Source organism: Paramisgurnus dabryanus, chromosome 1 (genome assembly GCF_030506205.2).
Source record: "Paramisgurnus dabryanus chromosome 1, PD_genome_1.1, whole genome shotgun sequence".
Classification (NCBI taxonomy): domain Eukaryota; kingdom Metazoa; phylum Chordata; class Actinopteri; order Cypriniformes; family Cobitidae; genus Paramisgurnus; species Paramisgurnus dabryanus.
Genome location: NC_133337.1, coordinates 31,046,057 through 31,068,215, shown reverse-complemented (window position 1 = coordinate 31,068,215; position 22,159 = coordinate 31,046,057). Strand labels below are relative to the sequence as shown.

Below are 22,159 nucleotides of genomic sequence, written 5' to 3'. Positions count from 1 at the left end.
CGTGGAGAACCAGGGAATTGTTTTTGACGCTGAATTCCCAACATCGCCCATTCTTCAGATTTCCACAAACTGCATCGCCTTCCCGGCGTTTCCCAAGGAATACTGTTTTATTTCTACCAGCTCCAGTGCTCGGTTTCAAAGACGAATAATGTAAAGCTTTTATCGCGATCGGTCTCGTGGGATTTGGATCTGGCAGTTTACCCAAAGAAATCTTGATCTGGCATCGCGAGTTTTTCCTGAGAAAGGTGAGCGACTGTTTTAACTTTCAGTTTGTTTTAACTACGAGGTTTACGTTTCCCAGTCGAGCTTGTGCAATATTTGGTCCCTTTATCTCTTTTGATAACATTCTCAGCAGATTATATAGAAAATATCCCGTGAAGCATTTGCTTCTGAAGCTTTGTAACACTTTTGATGACAACAGGAAACATCGCGCAAGTTGATTATTCGTTGTTTTTCTTTTGCGTTGTCGGTTAGATGGAAAAACCGTAAACGTATTTAAAATCAAGAAAAGTCACGCGCGTGGATTGCGAGGATGTGGACGCACGCGATGTCGATATTTCTATCAAACTGATCAATTCTGTATCAGGTCGTTTTTTTGCGTCACATGTTTCTCTTTAGTGATTCGAGGGCGTAAGAAACAAGCTTTTCGAGTTTTACCTCAGAAAAAACAAGTTCGCGTGCTGTTGGCAACGACCTCGAACTGCTTTAGTGTTTGCTGTTTTATCGCTTCAACTGTGTTGGTGCAGATGGTTTTAAAGCTCTCCAAGTAGTTCAGCTGGTGTGATACCACGTTTTACTGAGGTAAAACACGATTTTACATTACAGTATGTTGCGTTTGGTTGTTGTGGACCATTTGTTGCAGCATAGATTTCAGTCCTAAACTAACGTACACAGCCATCTCTCTTCCTGTCATTATCATCCGAACTCATTTTTAGTAAGTTTCTGTTACCTTCGTTTCATTTTCTCCTCGGTTGTTTATTTTCCCAATTCATTGCGCAAGCTGTTGTGATAAAATCAACTGTAATGGGGTAATCAAATTTCTCCCTGCCTTGTAATTAAATGGCTGGATTGCTGTTCGTGTAGATGGAGGTTCATTGCTGGTAACATTACACAAATGTTTGTGATCAGTTTTATTGTCTGTAGATGAGTTAAAGACATGCAATGTAGAGACCTGCCCATTTGCTTTATGCTTTACAGATTAGATCTGAAAAAGAAAATGAATTTTTTAAGTTGTTCAAGTCCAAAGTCTTTATGTCTTACATTTTGAAGGGGAAATTGATGGTCATAACAATGAGTTTGAACTTGTATAACTCACCTAAATGGACTTTATGTAGATTTGGCTGATGCTTTATAAGGAAATATATAAAACTGTGTTTCTGGGAAATATCCTCCACATGCTGTATGCTTAATCCCAACCCATAAACCTCGAAGCTTTAAATTTAATCCCCACACCAAGTCTTAAGCCCTGACCGAAATGCCCACAAAAACCTAGTATTAAAAAGAAAAGCATTTTGGTGCAATTAATGTCAGTTGACTTGCACAAATGCATATCATTAGCATGCCATGTAAGGTTGCACAACATAGCGAAATGACATAAATATCGCACATGCATATTGAAATTGGTTGCAATAAATGAATAAATGTAAATTTTCCAATGGTTAAATTCAGTGGCGGCTGTGATTCTGTTCCAAGGGGCACAAATTCAAAGTATGTGTTCAGAGTGTCACATGTGTTATCGCGTCATTTCAAAATATGTGCTCATTGCGTCATGTGCATCATGCGTCTTGTCAAAATAAGTGCCTGCTGCACATGCATCGAAGGGTTTAAGATCACGTTCCCAAAATACTCGCAAGACACTCACTTAACAGTAAACTCTGAGTAAACATGAGAATAAGCAAGTATCTGGCAAATGTGAGCGTAAATTTAATCATAAACCCCTTGGATGCATGTGCATATTTTAATAAATTTTAATAAGTTTAAATATTTGATCAATTTAAAGCATTACCATATTGCATATTGTTTATTGCATCATTTAGCAAATTATCACATTTTCGAAATTCTGTCATCAATTTCTAATCCTCATGTTGTTCTAATTGTAACTATTGACTTCCATAGTAGAAAACAAATATGAAAGTATTGTGATAAATGATGATAAAGAAGATATTTTGATAAGTGATGGTAAGCACCCAGTTGATGGTACCCATTGAATCCCATCATATTTGTTTTTCTTACTATGGAAGTTAATGCTTTCCATTATTTATCAAAATATTTTCTTTTGTTTTCACCGGAAAAAGAAATTCATACAGATTTGTGATGACAGAATTTTCATTTTTGGGTGAACTTTCCCTTTATCATTTGTTGCCTAAATCCCGAGTATGTTTAGGTTGTTGCATTTGTATAAAAATGTGCTTTAAAATTATGAAACAGCCTATGGCGCAAAAGTTTGTTTAGATTTGTTTGGAATGTGAATGGTCCAGTTTCTTGAGTGATTCAGAGCAGGAAGTGCCCCGACCCCCTCAAGGTCAAAGTTCATTGGTCAAAAACAGAAAGCAGAGCGAGAAAGCCCTCCCCATTCTTCTATTCTTCATTAGTTATGAGCAGTGACTGTGCTTGTTTGTTTTTCTTTTTGAGATACATGCAGATAGCATACAGTGGCCTCATTCATGCTGTTCCTAAGGGCTTTGTGCATATCATGTATGTATTTGTTTGGTCATGTTGTACATGTGATAATCACGAGAAACTTGTGCTCATCTTGGTTTAAGACACCAACTTATCAATCCTTATCTAGTTTTGTTATGTTGGCGAGTAAAGATTTTTTGCTGAGAGCGTGCACATATTTGCGATTACGGTCTTGGTGTCCTTGTTCAATCTATAATCTCTGCTCTCCTCATGAAGCCCATCTGTGGGTCTGGATGTTCTCTCAGTTATCCGTACTTCCTGAGCATCCCACTCATTTATAAGCTAACTGCAATGGCTTTTCTCGCTGTTTATGCTACAGACATAAATAATGTTGTTTGTTTAGAAGAGGTGTGTCATTTTGTGTTGGTGGACAAAAAAGGGGAAAGAATCTCATAGACTTGGGACCTGAGCAATATCTAGAGCTGTCTAAAGTGAACTGGGCTGTTAAGCAGCCCCCCCAAGACACTAGGATTGGGGCTGTGTCGCTAACACTTTGTCAGCAAATGAATAAAATGCAGACATGGGTCACAAGTCGCGCCTCATGCTGCTGTTTGAGATTTGCACGACTGGTTTTGTGTTTGCGCGGGGTATATAAAACATTCACTTTTTTAAAACGCATCCTGAGAATGTATCTTTGGCCACACTAATAATGTGAATAACTGAGGTGGGTTGAATCTTATATTTTAATTCGAATTTGTTGACTAGTTGTTCGGACAGCTTTTTGATATTTTGTTGATACTAGGGCTGCAACAACTAATCGATCAAATCGGTAATGAACCAGTTTGTTTAAAAACAAAGCAGCATTGCCAGGTCCACAGCGTTGCCAAGTCTTTCGGCACGGAGTTCTGAATTTGGCTACTTTTAAACCGTTTCAGCTGGTTGATGTTTTTCTATGGGTTAGAGATGTAAGGATTTGGTTCATTAGTTGTTGGTATTTGGGATGTGAATAGTCATTGGGATGCGTTTGGTTTAGTTTTATTTAGCCATTGCACTGGTTTTGTTATGTGGATCTGGCAACCCTGACAATACAATAACGGTAGAAAAAGTGCATAAAACGCTGGTTAATAAAGGTTTATTTTCATTCTTAAATATAAATAATTCGAAAAACTTAATTGCTGGATTAATCGATTATGAAAATAATTGTTAGTTGCAGCCCTAGTCGATACTTAAATTTTGTCATTCTTAGTGAAATCTACTTAAATATGTTGTTTAACATGAAACTGATCTCAGGACTGGACCTCTCGCTGAAGGTCTAGTATTCTTTGGTTTGGGCCTGTGTGTTTGATATCCGGTTGCCCTTCACGTCAGCTATTCGAATTGAAGAAAACATCTTGACAGCCTGAGAACGGCACTCGTATATGATGACGCTAATGGATTTCTGTGGGCTCTAATTTACGCCTGTGTCAAGCTAATGGATCTGCACTGGTAGATTGTGTTGAGAATAATGAAAAAGCCGTACAAAGGCCAATGTCTATTCACGAGACGCCACTTCACCACAATGCCTGTTACAATCTCGATTTTCTCCTCCAATCAGCTTTATTTAATTCATAATGCGGCTTTTATTCATCATATTTATTTGAGGAATGAGGTGGAGCAAGTGAGATGAAGACATGTCAAGACTTGTGTTGTGTCCTACAGCTCGTGTCTTCTGGGGTTGGAGCAAGCTAATTCATACGCTTGTTGGCCTTCCTGTGCTTTATCAGGAGACAAAGGTTTAGTTTATTTTAGGTTGCCTGAAGTGTTACCATTTATGATCAGTGATATGGTTTAAGGATCATGGGAATTTGATGCTCTCCTTTAATGAAGTTCTTAACTTGGGTGCGGGAGGAGCACAAACATTCAGGCCTGTCAATCACTTTGAAAGCCTATATAAGCAAGTCCGTCTTCACACCTTCCCAGTGACCATTCATTTTTGGCATCGTTCTTCTCCCACAATCTCCTTCTTCGTTTTGCTCTTTCCTCTAGTTTGTTTACCATTATTTATTAGACTAAATGCGGAGGAGAACTATTGTTTACATTTAGTCACATGTTATGCTCCAAGTTTCTGGAATCTGCCATGAGGGATGTATTACAAAATCTGCTCATCGGCCAAGCAGAAGGAGTTGTGATGTTAAAAATGGCCAAATTTTGGTTAATTGCTTGGCCTAAATGAAATTAAAGAGATCATTGCAGATCGCTGTAGCTAATATGTTACAAGACTTAGAGATGAGCATAAAAGTGAGTTTATTACCTCATTTAACTTTAACATCCTAGAATGACTTCTTTTATCATCTTAGACCAGAATGAGTTCATGAATATTAATAAATAAAATTTAAAGATAAAGGCTTCAGAAGTGCTTTTCAATGTGACTGAGCTTATCAGTCAAGATTAGGTACTATGCACGAGACAAAATTTCTGTGCTGATGCTGATATGATATTCAATTATTTATGATCACATCTACCAATAGTTTTGCTTTTTAGACCTTGTTTAAAATGATTATGAAATCCTAGAAGTGCAGAGCGTACAAACTTTTACAAAGGTTTTTCCACCCCTTTTTGATTGCCTGAATATAATCTTCCCTGAGTTTTAACAATCAGCCAATGTCAGATAGAGGGAAAAATGCGATTATAGGGCGATATATGGATGCATAGTCAAGATTGACTACCCCACCTCTGTTTGCTTTGCATATCCTTTCTAACAAACTGGATCTATGACAGCACTTTATCCTGTGTCAAGTGAGTCAATAAACAGGCATGTGTGCAGAGGAGCTCTGTGTCTGACTGTGCATGGCACATCGGTGGGTGTGGTTTTAAAGTGTGAAGGTGAATGTTATGCTCTGTCTAAATTTAGTTTTTTTTTTTTTTTAATTCGTAACTTGGTGTCGGCATCAAGCAGAGTGATAAACCAAATTATCGCAGTGATGTCTTGAGCGTGTTATCATGTGAAATGTTTACCAGACGTTTTGTTTAGAAACCTGTCACCAGATCCATGAGGTGTCCTTGTGTGGCATTGTGGCAGGTGTGTACCTTTTTCTCAGCCGTAATGTGTGTGTGCAACATGTGGGCGGTGTTAGTGTGTGTTAGATTGACAGCTGTACGTCACCTAGGGACATGCACCCTGCAGTGTCTCACCACACATTTGGTACCCCCACAAGTCCCACAACCTGTTGCCCTGCCCTGCCTTCATGCTTAATGACAGACAAAAGCTGGTAATGTACTGAAGTGGAAATTAAGATCACTGATTGCTTCATTTATTCATCTATTCACCACTTTGATTGCCCTTAAACGCATTTAAATCACTTTGTGATGATCTCGAAGCGAATCTGTACTTTTTTAATGCAATCATGATCGCCATTAAGCCTCATTGTTTGTTCAAACCGGAATGACCGGCGTCTTTGCTCTGAATCCGGCATTGTCCGCAAGCTTTTCGGGGTCAGGTTACGCTCTGTGAACGCCAAATCTCTTTCAGTTTGAAACACGAGGACTTTGACCCGGGTTTTACGGCGTTACACAATTCAAACAAAAGTTCATTTACTGAGCGGTTATTGAACAAGGTGCTTGTCCTTAAAGACTCACATTTGGTGTCACACTCGACGTTGGGTGAGCGAGGAAGGGGGTTCTGTATTCAGTCTATGGTCTGATTGTTTTTGGAGGCCCCGCAATGAAACTATTGCCGCCTTTGAGAACCTCCAGCCGAGCTCTTCCATCCAGCTTGCACTTATTCGGGGACCCAAATAAAACAAGAACATGTTTTACTCTGCTTGCCAGGAGAGAAAGAGAGAGAGAGGTGGAAGTCTATTCAGCTCTGCCCTAATGTCAGTCAAGTGCTTCTCATTTACTGAACTTCAAAGAAGACACTTTTCTGCATTTTGCTCCATCTGATTTGAATGATGAATGCACATGCATAACACTGTGACTACTAGATAAGCCACACGGTAACTCAACAGGAGCCTCGGCCGTGCACAGTTTATATAAACATCCCATTGAGTCACCATTTGGTGTAAATCTGAAAACACAAAAATATTTGAAATCGTCTCTGTTCTTTGGCCCTTGTGAATTGGCACACGGCAGATTTAGGGGCTCAGTTTATTCAACATTTGCTTTTTGAAGTTTAAAAGGGATTTATTAAGCAAATTTTGGATTTTATAAGTTCTTTCAGATGGATATTAAGTGTTCATTTGCACTGTAACATCATTTGATTGTATTACTGATCATTCATTTGTCTCAATATTAAAAATGTATTTGAAAGTGATCAAATGTAATACTGCATAGTCTACTGTATAAATTAAATATAGATTAATCATTAAAGGTGCCAAAGAATGCATTGAAAAAATGTGTTAAATTGTTCTCTGATATCTTCATAAGTAGGTATGTGGCTTTTTTGACTATTTTACATGTCCATTTACAACCCTAGGATTTGCCTTGCATTTTGTTTTTGTCTGATTTTGTATATAGCGAATCTGCTTACAGCACATGCCGTTAGCCTCTTTTGTGTTTGTGATATGTACCGGTGAATCGGTCCTCGATAACATTGACACAGCGGGATTTAATTCCTCCGTGGGCATCAGTGGCAGTGCAGTTAATCCTCAAACAGTCCAATTTCCTCACACTGAGCTTTTAATTTTAATTATCGTCTTTAAAATACTGCTAATATTTCGTCCTGCTGAGCCCTGCCAGTAGCCCAGAGCTGTAGGATATTTCCACCCCCCCCATTCCCGAGGATCAGCAATATTAATTAAAAAGAGCTCCGAACACGGTGTTGTGCGTACATAGTAAAGGTCTCTGTCTGTAAGTTTGCATGTTTATCTAATTGCGTGATCAAATAATAACCGAGAGTGGGTGCCTGGTTTGATTGAATTAGTGCTTGAATGTGTTTATCTTGGTGAATGTGGGGGAAGGAGGAGGCATGGATAACAGCTGGAGATGAAGGCAAATCTTACTGTCAGATCATCAGGAATTAAGGGGCGGAGTCACACCAGGCTGTCCGGGTTGTCATGTGACTGATTATCTTATCACTATCTGACAGATACGGAAATTCCCACTCCAAGTACTTTACGCATTAGTGACTGCTTGCATGATTCATTGACCTCATTCCATGATTTTCCAACATTTCGGAATGTTTTTGAAACTTCAAATTCGCTGATTGTCTGTAAGACGTGCCTGTGTCCTTGTTTAAACGTGGGGGATGGAGAGGGTTGCTAACCTGTGAGGTGAACGACCTGTTAACGGATTGACCTCCGCTTGCCTCCAGTAGTATTTAATAGCCACTAAATCACTACATGCTTCCTCTGGATCAGTTATGGACTACTGAGAGTGTGTGATAAGTCAGTGTTCACTTCGGCACATCGGTTACACGCAGGTCAAAAGTGACAGTGTGACATTTTAAGGGGGTCTTTGATGACTGCTTTCAGACGTGTGCATTTTTCTTGCTTGTGCTCAAGTCGCTGCTGCTTTTTGGGTGGGCGGTTTGTTATAAACATGGTTTTATCACATTGCTAAGTGGTTTGGGGTGGTTGCTTACTTGCCTGAGTAAAATAGTCTTGTGCCCTTAAATATTCTTGTGTTCAGGTACAGTTTGAATCCTCATTTATGTATGTAGCACAAAATGAGTTGCAGGATAAAGTTTAATACCTAGGGGTTTGATCAAATCCTAATGTGCATTAGAAATAGTGATGCTTGTCTTAGCAAACATACTTGAATGTTGTTGCAATCTTTGCCATTTTGAGCTCGGAATCTGCTTTGGCATTTCCCAAGTTGATGGATCACTCGACACTGAGATGGGTGGGAAATTTTCAATCTTACACACAAACTGTTTTCCTATTAGATTCCGAGATACAGTGGATAGATTTGGTGTGTGTCTGTGTGAGAGAAATTTTAAAATGGAGATTTAACCAATTTCACGTATAGTTGCACGTATTCAAGCAGCATGAATGTTAAAGGAATGTGCTCTCTGTGTGTGTGTGTTTGTGTTACGAAGTCTGTGTTTCAGCTCACAAGCTTAATTTCCTGTGTGCTGGCTTGCTGCCCGTCTGATGCTGGCTGGGTGCCTTTCTTTTTCCCCCTCGCTCGCCCTACCATTCTCTTTCCCAGAATTCCCTGCTAGTGTCCCAGTGTTCATCAAAGTGGCCCGCTGCATTGGTCTGCAGCTATTAAACGGAACCAAATGTCACAGTGCTACTCTAGGAGACCTAATCATATTTTTTCTCTGCACACATGCATGTTGGTAATCTGGAGGCTTTTGTTTGTCATGTATTGATGTAAATCCAGGTCTACTATTCTCTCACAGAAACAATTTACATTTTTTTTTAAACAAATTTTGAATGGTTTTAGTTGGGGTTTCCTAACAATCACTAAATGCAAGGTTTTCCTACATTGTAAGCCCATTTAAAGAAATATTCCACTTTTAATAAAAAATTCTGATAAGTTACTCACCCCCATGTCATCCAAGATGGTTTGTCTTTTTTTTGTTTGAGAAGAATTAATTTTTTTTGAGGAAAACATTTCAGAAATTTTCTCTATAGTGGACGTTAGTTTACAGTTTCAATGCAGTTTAAAATTGAAGTTTCAGTGCAGCTTCAAAGGACTCTAAACAATCCCAACCGAGGCAAAATATTATTTAGTGAAACAATCGTCATTTTTGGCAAAAAAGTACTTTTTAAACTACAACTTCTCGTCATTCCTTATTCATGTGATGGGCCAGTGCTAGGGCTCTGACGATGCATCAATTCTGAATCGAAAGACTCTTTGATCAGTAGGAAGTCCCTATCAATCTAAAATCTTTACGAGTCTGAGTCATTTACAACGTGCATTTAAAAAAGCAACACTCGTCAAACACAAAAATTCTAAATATTCTTTATTATCATAAAAATACCTGAAACTATTTGAAGAACAGCGACGTAAATATGCTTATAGACATTTCCTGGAATAGAGTTTGTAATGGTTCTTCTTCTGTGGCAAAAATTGAGTTTCTGCACTAGAGCGCCCTCTGGCTTTTGGATGTGTCAGCATTTCACCGTAAATCATTAAATGTATTCATTCAGAAAACGCGCATTTGCACGAATAATCGTCCCAGCCTAAGCCAGCACGACCTTGCGTATTACGTAATCACGTCGAAAGGTCATGCGTTACATATGTGTTAGATCATTTTAAACAATAAACAGACACAAAGATTAGGGTTGCACCGATCCGATATCTTGGATTGGTATCGATCCCAGGACCGATCCAATTCCAGACATACATCAATCATTCCATATGCAACAATGTTGGAATGGTCTTCTTTCTACACACTTTCAAACACTGGAGTGGTAGTTTCGCATACGTTATGCGTGACCTTTCGACATTAGGACGTAATACGTAAGGTCGCGCTGGCGCATCATATGGCTAGTGCAAGGAGATGAGTTATGATTTTAAAGTACATATTTTTTATTTTTTGGTGAAAAAAATTAGACCCTTATGCCTCGGTTAGGATCGTTTGGAGCCCTTTTAAGCTGCACTGAAACGGCAATTTTAAACTGCATTAAAACTGTAAACTGTTGAGGTCCACTGAAGTTCATTATATGAAAAATGTATTTCTCGACTGAACAAAGAAAGACATAAACATCTTGGATGACATGGCGGTTAGTAAATTTTCAGAATTTTTTATTAAAGTGGAATAATCCTTAAATGTAGGTCAGACCGACACATACACCCCATAATATGAGTTTCTGATTGACTGACTCATTGAGCAAAAGCAGAGCTAAGATGTGAGCTGTGAAGTTTCTTTTTATATCTGCAAAGCTTGTGTTTGTCAGACTTGGCACTGACCTCATAGGTTCATACTTGCTCCATTTCACATAATGAAAAAATGCTTGTGTAACCCATTCTTTCTTTTCCTTTCCACTGAAGTCCAGGCATTTCCGACACGGTTTGAGATTAGCAAAACGCTTATCCGGCTCTCTCTCTCTCTCTGTCTCTTTCTCTGTCTCTTTCTCTTTCTGTATTCTTTAGTGTAGCTCAGACAGACACATTACATTTTTTCCAAGCTGAAACTTTTGAACTTTTCAAAAAAAGCGTATTCTGTCATTTTCTTGACCTTTTCTAAGCTTTAGAAGGTCCTTGAAAATATTCCTCTGTTCCACTAGAAAAGTTAAGCAAGTTATACATTTGTAACTAAAAGATTGTAAGTAAATAATAGGGTTCCAAATTTCTTGGAATTTTGGAAACTTTCCATGGAAATTACGCAGGGATATATTGGAATTTTGGCACATGGGTAAAGATTAATCAGATATTGAAGGAAGCTAATGTTTCTATGTGATGCAGTTTGTAAAAATTACAGAAATTTTAAGAATAATTTCCCTTTAATCCCTTAAGTTTCCAACTTGGAATATTTCCAAAATTCCAGAGCTTTGCAACCTTAGTAAATAATAACAGAAACTTTCTTTATGTAAAATAGGTTCTCACGCTTGTACCATATCGGCCAGGGATTCGTGTCTGTGTTTGCAATGAATGCTTTGTCAGAGTTTGTTTTTGGCCTGAAGCTGTTCATTAGTTGAATGTCCCATATTTCCCCTCTACTGTTTTTCTCTTCTCTTTCGTCTCAGCATGCCATTTTGCTGAGTAGGCCATGCACAGCCCAGCAGATTGTAAATTCCTCAGTTTAATGCATGCAATTAGTCAACGTCATTTGCTTAACCCGAGTATCAGAAAGTACCTAACTAAAGAACATGGCCATATTTAGGCAAGGCAGGCCTGACTGTTTTTCATTGTCAGGTTTTGATTTGATTTTCTGACATCGTAGGTGTTTGATGATGTAGTTACCATGACTTGGGATCAGGGCCAGAAGATCTGAAGCATCTCTCATCTGCAGAGCCGCCTTTGGGATAGACATCCCTCAGATGTTGAACAAACCAATGACAGCTGCTCTGGTCTGCAACTTAACAGACAGCAATGCTTCAGCTATCACTTGTGCACGCACAAATGCGTAAACAACCTGAGATACTGAGCCGGTTTGCCTGGCGGCACCATCCCCCCTTTCCACCCGGCCATTGCCAGAGCACGTGAACGACCTCTGGAACATGGAGCCTTATCAGGCGGCGGCCAGTACGCATTCTTCTGAGATAAGAGCTCCAGGCGGCTGCTGTCAACATGAAGTGTGTGTCGCTGCAATCGCTTCTCGTTCGTTGCCTGGCCTGATCAGCATACCCGTGTAATGAATGCATGGGTCACTGTTATTCAGACACTTTGTGTCTTCCTGGTTTGACAGGAGATTATTATGGGGCAAAGCAATCCAGTCCAGACACAGAACTAGAATTATTGGTGAGGGTCAACACACCGGTTGGCCTTTGAGCCAGTTTTAATCAATTACAGAACTACAGTGTGTCTGTGTGGTCGTTGTGATTGCCCGACAGAACACCCTATGGTCTCTTGTGACCTATACACACTTTTTTTCAGAGATTGGATACCGGCGTAGCTCCCATGGTTTTTTCATAACCTTTCTGTCTTTTGATCAATAATGTAATTCTGTGTGTTTGGTGGCTGAATCCAATCTTACCTGCTCCGCCCCGACTTAACAAGGTTCTGCTGTGGTGTCCTTGAGCCATGATGTGTGTGTGTGCGTGTGTGGGACAAATAAAATGAACTTGACAGGGTAGAAAGGGAGGAGGGCCGAGTCTCATTTATGCTGGAGTTGTACGTGGTAATTGGCCCAGGCGTGTATTATGAGGAAATTCTCTTAACTTTGTAAGGGTCGATAACCCAAAACTCAAACGCGCAAATATAGGCTTAGCATTTTCATGCATTTTTCATTATTGCATTCGGCTCAGCTGAGTCTGATGTTATTAGATCTTGGGTGGTGTACAGGTGCGATGCCAGTTACCCAAATAGGACATTGTTCCTGGATCAACATCTTTTGTTGGTCCTGGAACAACATTCCTGCCAAACAATTATGGCCCCAACCCTAACCATTACTATTAAAGTCAACATGAAAAGGTGTTTGCAGCCCAATTTTACCTCCGTTATGTAATACGTTTCTGAGTTGAAAAAGATATTCACTAAGAATTTGTTATATTTTGTTTATAAATTCCTTTCGTTATGAATAACAGGCATCAATGAATTTATGATCAGGAAGTAAATAGTAATTGCCATGAATATGTGACCCTGCCTGCATCTGAAATCTCATACAGTTACAGTAGGTACTGAATTCGATGAAGTGCCTACTCATTGACCGTTAAACCAGTAGGGGCTATTAGTGTTGGGCGATATGCCCCATTGTGAGATCGTCCTATCGTCAGCCAGTGAGATCGCGATACCCAGTAGTATGGGGGGGGCAGTAGTTTATTTATGACGAGTCACATTTATTGGTGGAAAAAAGAACAAGAGCAACACCGTCATGAATGCATCTTTCTTAAAACTGATGCCATTAATCAGAGCGCGTCATTAATTCCCAGACGCTCTTTGCGTGCCAGAGAGCGGGAACAGGACACGTGCTGGTTTTAACCCTCTGCGTGCTAACAACCTCTCTAGTGCAAGGAAATGTCAGAGCTAGGGCTGCTCAATTATGGGAAAAATCATAATCCTGATTATTTAACACGATTACTTAATGACTGTAAAAACATGCGCGCGCACACACACACACACACACACACGCAGCGAGCATACAAATAATTAAATGCATTTGTTTAGTGCTGTTGCAGAAGGCTACACGTGTCAAGCAGTGGTGCTCTCAGAAGGACCTTTTTAAACACACTGGTCCAGCGGAACGCGATCATATTTTAAACACGAGGGATGTATTGCTAAAACTCATTGAGTGCGTTTACATGCACAGTCTTACGCCGATTATGCTTAATAAACTGATAACACGTGGGGTCATGTAAACGCGTAAATCGGTTTTCTTTAATCGGGGAAAGCCCATAAACGGCGTAAGCAAAAACCGATCGGCACAGGTAGTTTTTTGCTCATTACGCCGATTTCGCGTGGCATGTAAACACCTTAACCGGCTTTCTCACGGTTTTGTCCATGTGCGCATGTCTCCGCGTATGAAAGATAAACGTCACACGCGGAAGTAAGCGCAAAGTAACGCATAAAAGTCTCCGCTCGACTAAAGCAGTTGGCAGAGAAACTGTGAAAATAGAAGCTTATGTTACACTTACTGGTTCTGTAGACATGAGACAGATATACCGTTGGCTTTTTGATTGACTATTATGTACTATAGGTGGTGACGTCACTGCCTGCGAGAAAACTGATAATTCTCCAAGTCCCATGTAAACGCAGTTGTCTGCATAGCCGGTTTATTGTTTTGCATGTAAACGCATGAAAACAGTTTTCTATAATACCGGTAAGCAGATTTTTGATAGTTATCCGCTTATTCTGTGCGTGTAAACGCTCTCATTGAAATGCATCTCATAAACAGGATTACTATCTGACTTCAGACAGAGCGCAGGAATAGTTTGCCTCCGCTCGCATGAAATGCATTAAACTACACAAATACATAAGGATTACTACTTTAGTTTATGTTTAGACATCGGACAGAAACGTGTGCATGTGAGAAAATTTGCCCAGTTGCATGTCAGGCTACGCAGCGGCTACTGATAACCTACGGTGTCCCTTGTGGTTAAATTGCGTTTGGTTAACGTCCTTTCACTTAACGCCTAAAGTAGTAATAAGTAAATCAGGGTACTTTTTGCCTACTGCTTTTCCCCCACTATATAGTATGGAAGTAAGTGGTTTCGGATGCAGCGACGGTCTGTAAAAACCCAGCTAAAGTCTTTTATTTACTATTTTCTAGATAAATTCCTCTGATGTAATGTAAGGAATGTACAGTGAAAATATAACAATGAAATCTTTAATATTGACTGAGTAAGGTCATGCCAAAGATTTCATTCTATGTAAAATCAATGATTGAAATCAAACTCATAATCTCTTATAATTAGATTATCTTTAGCCTGGTTTTCACAGACAGGGACACATATTTCTGTTTAATATATCTGCTCGTAAAATCAAAGGCTAATGATTGGTTGATGGGAATGCTGTTTCAACACCAACAAGAATGTTGATTCAGGACCACGTCCGACTTGGCCGAATCCCATTAAACCGAGTTGCAATGCATTGCAGCCGCACGAAGATTGCGCTGCGCGCTCGGTTTCTCATGTTAGCGGACTCTGACAAGTAATATGCAGTTGGACTCAACTTTATTAGCTCAGACTGTCTCTCTCTCCATCTCTACAATTGCTGAGATAAGAGCAGCTGCAGGTAAGAGGTGTGTGTGTGCACTGAAGTGATTAGAGGCTGATGTACCCTGTCTGTTCCATTATACACGCTGACCTCAGTGGCTCTTACACACAATCGCACATATATACACACACACATACGCACAAATCAATTCTCCTCACACCAACAGGAGCCTTAACCGGATTTGTGATGATGGTGTCTGTCTCGTCTTGCCATGCGGTTGCGTTTTCTTCGCTCGAGTTCTTCTCTTGCTTTCAAAACCTTCATCATCCTCATCATCCTCAGACCACCACAAGTCCATTAATGTGAGACTTTATGGAGAGATTACTTGGAAGTAGCCGACAGTGTGTTTTTTTTTTTAATAAGAATTTTTTTAGTTACTATTCAGGGATTTATTTTTAAGAAAATCACTAGACCGTTTATTTTCGCCAGACGTATTTAAATGTCTCCTGCACTTGACAAAATTCAATAAATTTTCACAAACCTGGAACCAGCGGGCAGTGAGATTAGACTCGACGCTTGTCATGGCTGTCAGCTTTTAAGCTTCTCCATTAGACCAGGAGCTATGGAACCATCAAGCTCGTGTATCCATGACAACTGGTGTTCCAGAACTCTCAGCAGGGTTCTGGCTCCGCCCCCAGTCCAACTGGTTTGACCCTTGACCTCTCAGTCGTCTTCCCTTGCTTTGATAGTCACAATTCCGGTGTGTTCTTTTGTAATTGCCAGCCTTGTTTCTTGAAAACCTGAAGGTTGGCACGGTCTTTTGAGAAATGTGTAGGGACGCTGCTCAATGGTCGCATTCCACTGCTGCGTGGGTCATTTCCTGCAATTATGTATCTTTATAGAGAGCTGCGATTCAGTGCTTTTAACTCTCTGCTCTACGTCATCAAAATAATCTCAGCTTTATATAGTCGAACACACACCCTCACCTTAGTCTCTTGTCTTTTTAAGCCAGTCTGTTGCCTTTTGTACATTCACACGAATGCATGTTTGTCTACTCAAGTTCAGTTCTCAACTTGTTTTCCTTTGTGCTGTAAAAAATGTTTGGAATTTTTACACCGAAAGAATGTGAAAATGAAGACTGAAAAACTTTTTAAAAAATAGTCAATGGAAAAATTTGTATCGTTATTTGCTTAACCTTATGGTGTGCTTTTTTTTCTGTGAAACAGAAAATTTAATTATTGAAGGACGTGTTGATTACGTACATATAAAAAAGGGTGTCAAGTTCAAAAAACAAAGTAAAAGTTGTCCATCTGAGTACATGAATACTTTGTTGTTTGTCATTCTAAATTAAACTCAAGGGTTACACTATACAGTTAAAGGAGCAGTCCACTTTAAAGATGGGGCCCATTGACTTACCATAGTATTTTTTTCCTACTATAAAAAGTCAATGGACCCCATTTTTAAAGTGGACTTCTCCTTTAATGTTTTATTGCTCATTTTATGGTAATTATATTTTAAAGTGCCCCTGTAGTTGATAATTTGATCACTTAAACTCATATTTAATCATTGAAATAAAGATTTTCCTGTGACCATTTTTTTCAAGCCTTAAAATAGTTGAATGTACCTCTACTCCCTTGCTTCATTTAGTGTACATTTGCAAATGAGTCCCCTCCACTCAATCGCACTAGCTCAGACCATATATATATATATGTAAATAGATGCTGTATTTGGCAGTTCCAGACACATAGCTTTGCGTGTGATTTCCAAACGCCAGAGACATTAAAGCGTGACCACCGTCAGTGGAGCTTCACCCAGAACTGTATGCAAATTAGTACCCACCTCCACTTAATCGCACCAGCTCAGACCATAGATGTAAATGTACATAGATGCCCCAAATGGCAGTTCCAGCGAGTTTTGCTGTGTAGCACTTTGATAACCGATTTCAGCCAAAAGGTTTAGACGGCAGGGTTTCCTTCAGCACTTTGCAGTTCGGGCGGCCCGCCTAAGCTGGAAAACCCTACCGCCCTAACTAGGTCTTAAAAAATAAAATAAAAAATTTGCTGCACAAAAGGCCGTCAAGTGCATCTCGGAGAATAGCACGGACGCATTTCACACCGCAAGTGGGCACGCGCGCCACCCAGCCAAATGAGAGAAAGACGTGGTCCGTCACTGTCTGGAGGAAAACTAGTAGCCAGTTGATAAAAACTCTCGGAGAATAGCGTGGACGCTATTCTGGCGCAGTTTTATTTGAGAGTTTTAAATAAAAATATTTTCATTTTCATCATGACGCGAACGCCCGCCCCCGCCCCTTTGATTGCCACGGCCACGCCCACCCATCCAACCCTACCACCTTAACTAACAAATTTTCTGCGGGAAACCCTGAGGGGGCCAAAATTTCGGTGCATCCCTAGTTTGTTTTATAGCATATACATATACACGGACATAATATAACAATTCATATTTGATTTTCACCACTTCAGAAATGACATGCTTTACTTTTAATGAACTGTGTATCACCCATACATGCATTAAAATGCATCCCTGGAATGCTGAACATTTTTAGAATAGTTTTTACAATTAATTTTGTTACTTGAACTTCAAAATGATTCTTACAATGTTGACCCACACATTTTCCTATCGTCTGTGTTGAGTTTATGCAGTAGTCAAATTTCTGTGTCTAAAAATGACTACTGCAGCTTCCCAGTAACCAAAACAAATGTCTTGCTTTTGTCTACTCAACAACCTGCCAAATCCACCAGACGAGACAGATTTCCTCTCTGCTTTATTTCACTTTACACAACATAATTTTTGTTCTTGCATTGAGATTATTGAAACAGATGTAACATTTACAAATGCCAAACTGTTGAGGGACTTTATATCGATTACATTCCGTTCTCGTCTGGACAAAAAACACAATGTCTCCCCCCCAATGTCTCCTCTCCCTCAACACTAACAGCGGTTTGATTTCTTTCTTGTTTACCTTTCATTTAAATGAAAAATGCGATAGCCGGGAAAAAATAGCAAAGCTGAAATAGAGGCTTCATTCCGAGCGCAGTTTCATTTTACGATCTTAAAGTGGAACCTGGCACAGATGATCAAGGACAATATGGTTGAGCGGGCACAGACGACGCTACCTGTCTGTGTTTGTATGAGGAGCGTGAGGTCTTAACCGTTCACCTGCTGTGCATCATCAGTAAAGCTAATCGTGTATCACAATAACAAGAAATTCGCACATACACGCACAGCTACACCCTTGCAGACCTGCACATCCCAGCCCTGTCTTACCGATATTATAACTGATGAACGTGGGTAGGTGTGCTACCTCACTGTATATTTGATTGAGGTTGATTCATGTCACTTCTGTTAATGACTTTGTGAATCATGTTTCCCCATGGGGTTTACCTGATTGTACGGTGTGTGCAGTGCATGAATGTCTATGTGTCTCTGTTTACCCAGGGTTGTGGGTGGCAACCATTTGCAGGTGTGACTATATTTTAGTGCTTTAATGGACCGTTGAGAAACATGACAGCGTATGCCTGCGCGCGTAAGTGTTTTTTCATGGGTCGTGTCATCTACTAAATGGTTCATATATTGTTGTTCTTGTAAAATTTATAGAAACCTATTTGTTTTCTCATTAAAATAAATAAATTGAGTTTGGTGTGCCTGTCCACGTCTCCACCAAAGTAAATGGAAAAAATAAGTAAATGGATTAATTGAAGAGCTCAGGTGCAAAAGACGCTAAACGCCACTTTTGTCAAAAATGACAATAATATGGTAATCTTAAAGATTTTTTATTATTCATGTGCCCTCATAATCTTTAATCAAAGATGCAAATCTCTCTCAACTTCCGGTCATACAGTATGGCAGGTGGGTGGGGTCCGGGAAAACATTGCAGCAAATAGCAACATGACCCTAACTTTAAACGATTCAATCAGTTCATTTCCGAAGCTGTTTCACTCGGATAAACGTCACCATTGGTCCAGCGCTACTTCAGTTTCATGGCACCTTTAATACATTAATGCTTTATCATTTCAAGGTATAGTATATATAATAATACAAAGTGTATAATCTCTGTCCCAATAGTTACTTTACAGTGTTTGCAAAAACCTACACGTGGATCACAGCAATGTATTGTATGCACATGTCCTTTTGACCCGAATTCACCTGTTTCTCTTGTCTCCCATATACACCCATTCATACATTCCAGACACCGGGCACGTTTTCTTGCTCTGTGCAACGATTTTTTGCATTCGTGTCCCAGCATGCCTTAGTGAGCGCGTTTGATGCTCTCCATTTCCATTAGTTTCACAACAGCACAACCAAGAGTCACACACTCCAGCTCAGCTTAATGCTCTCTTTGTCCATTATCACCATATGTTTCTGACAGCCAGAGGCCAAAACAATCTGTATTGTTATTTCAAAGAGGCGAAATTTCTGCCAGCCATATTAACTCTTAAGCGCTCAGAATTCTCAGAATTAAAGGTTTGTGGCTGTTAGTCTACGTGCGTATGCACTGAGAGACCGTCTCGTCTGCATGTTAGTGTACTTGTGAACGTTGCCAAAATACAGCATTTGTTTTTAAGGAAACGAAACAAAAAAATGTATGACTCAACTTGCACTGCTGGCATGTCCCTCCCTCTAATAACACCTGCAACCAATTCGCAAGTAGCAAATCATGGTCCATCCTTGGCTGTGGTGCAATTTTTGCCTGTTGGCTATTTTAGGAGTTATTGGAAATGATTCGATAGGATGTGTGTTACAAATTACTAATGTGTCATGGTCGGAAACTGCTTTAAAGTGTAAAAACATACAACACACTAAGCAACCTGAAAATTAAACTGTAGATAGGCAACCACTGTTATATTGCGTAACTGTGTATGGTTTTTATATTTAAGAGTACTTGTGGGTATGTGTGTGTCCTTTTTTCAAACGCCCTGGCCCTAATTAGTTAGTTGTAGGCTCACAGCCTGGTATGGAATGTGAGATATTTAATAAGGACCCAACAATGCAATGACGCTTGTGGCAGGCGCCAGGCCAGGGAGCCAAATTATTAAACTGGCTTCATGAACTTCATTATGTAAATAAACTCTGAGAGAGAGAAAGAGAATGAGTGAGGCCAACATAAGCAGGGTAAAGCATGACATTGCATTTCTAAATCCAATAAATTGGGTTTCCCCAGTGTAACCTTCCACTGTAATTTACTGCACTAGACGCTATTTAGTCTGTTTGTCACACATGGACATGTATGGATTAACTTGATGGCTGGCTGGATAGATGGATGTGATGGCGGCAAATGTGTGGACATCGGTTTATTTTCGGTTATATGTCATATGTTTGTTGGGGTGGGATTAAAATGGTGCGCCTACAAAGTGGCTCCTCCCACATGACATAATTCTTATGATGTGGCGTTGGTATGTCCAAATTCAGGCACACTGGTTTACTAATGGACTTTCCGATCATCAGTGAAGTGCATACAGAGTTTGCGTATGTAGTGCACTGGTTTCATTTTTCTCTAGGGTCTACTATAAGGGAGCTTGTACACCAAAGCGTTTGAAAGCGGCTGAAAACGGCAGGCAGACGCCAACTTTGGTTGCTTTGAAAGTTTTGCTTTGTTGTTGAACAATGCGCCGTTTGGTTGTTGTGATATTTTTCCCACGCCATCTTCAATGTAATTGAACATCCAAGTGAGAAGTGACATTGACGAGCTGAGTGTTTCACCCAAAGTTTGCGCAATAAGCGTGGCGCTTTTATTGGAAACGATTGAAAACATATGCCGGCATAAATGCCTTTGTGTACACACCCCCTTAAAGGGATAGTACACCCAAAAATAAAAATATTGTCATTGTATACTCACCCTTATTTTGTTACAAACCTGTATAGATTTCTTTGTTCAGCTGAACACAAAGGAAGATGCAATGTTTGTAACCAAACCGTTGACTTCCGTTTTGAGCAAATGTGGACAGAATTTTAATTTTTGTGTGAACTATCCCTTTAAGATATGTAACTAAATGCATACCTGTACACTTTTTTGGCTCAGCACACCTGATTCCTGTTGAAGGTCAGGTAAATGATAAAACGCAGACTGACAAGTCAGCAAAGCTGTAGGATCACAGGACCACAGCAAGAGCGAATCCAGCTCTTCAACCTTGTCTAATGCCCAACGTCTGTTTAATCAACAGTGCACCGCAGAAATGACTGGTATGGTGGGCAATATGGATGAATCTCCTATGAAGTTTTGAAAATCCCCAGAGGTCTCGAATTTTCCTGGTCATGTACACGGTTGGGAAGTCCCCGTTGCTCCCAGACCAGAGGATATAATCCATGCACAGAGGAAAGCAGGCAAGCATCTGTGCCCATGGTCTAAAAACCTAGTGAGCAGGACAGAGCAACCTCTTAAGGCAACATAATGGGTGAAACCTTGTTTTAACAAGACTAAAGCATGAGCTCATGGAAAAATTAACTTTGTCCAACTGTTTCGTTCGGTATAGAAAGGTATCAAATTGCAGTTTGGCCTGATTTTTACATTAAATTACTGTACTCAGTTTTTTTTGTATCACGTTGTTAGTTCAGCAGCATGCTCATATCAAACTTATAATCGAGTGTTGATTAATTTTTATGCTGCGTACAAAACAAATGCGAATCATCGCGTTCCTCATGCTAGATTACTCAAAGGATTTAACTTTGTGTCATGCAAATTTTTGTTCGATATAAATATTTGATTTAAACAACTTTTGCAAAGATGCGTTTGAGCCGAATATCATGTTTTGCGCCAATAGTGCTGCACGATTCACGTCATCCGCATTGCCCCGCGTGAGTTCGCGTCTATTTGTACGTCTTCACGTCTTTTGCATTGACTTTGTGTGCAGTCTACTCCCAGAAATCATTGAATTTGTGTTTAGTATGTATGAGAATTATATTGTAAGCAGTATACAGTGGAGTGCACAAGTAGGTTTGGAAAAAAACATTTTGTGTGCAGTTTGTATATGTATGTGTATATAAGTCTTATATGATCGTGTATGTATCTAAATTATGTCTTCTCTTGGCATAAACACATTATTCGGTAGTGTCATGCCCAAACCCACATACACACTTCACACATTCGCCCCATTCCACCATAAGACTGTTACCCTGCCTTCACAATGACCCTTATAACCTACTGGATACAAAGGCCAGTTGCTAATCAGCTAGAGGACAAGGGTCTGGAGTTTGATTGACAGGACTTGGAATTGACAGGAGGGGTTTCCATCTCAAGTGCAACACTTCATACACTCAGTGACTCATTACACCACCTGGGCTGTTTTGAGGGCTCTCTGAGGTCCCAGAAAGAAGTAGGGATACTGAATGAAAGGGGGTG

General features: G+C 39.9%; 1 protein-coding gene across 1 annotated transcript in view; it reads left to right on the top strand.

The window, feature by feature from the left end:
• The first annotated feature begins 52 nt into the window (after positions 1-52).
• plxnb2a.1 (plexin b2a, tandem duplicate 1) overlaps positions 53-22,159 on the top strand; it is a 133,919-nt gene continuing 111,812 nt past the window's right edge. Inside the window, exon 1 of the mRNA XM_065289785.2 lies at positions 53-245. The gene's annotated coding sequence lies outside the window, so the exon portion shown is untranslated. The remainder of the gene's footprint in view (positions 246-22,159) is intronic.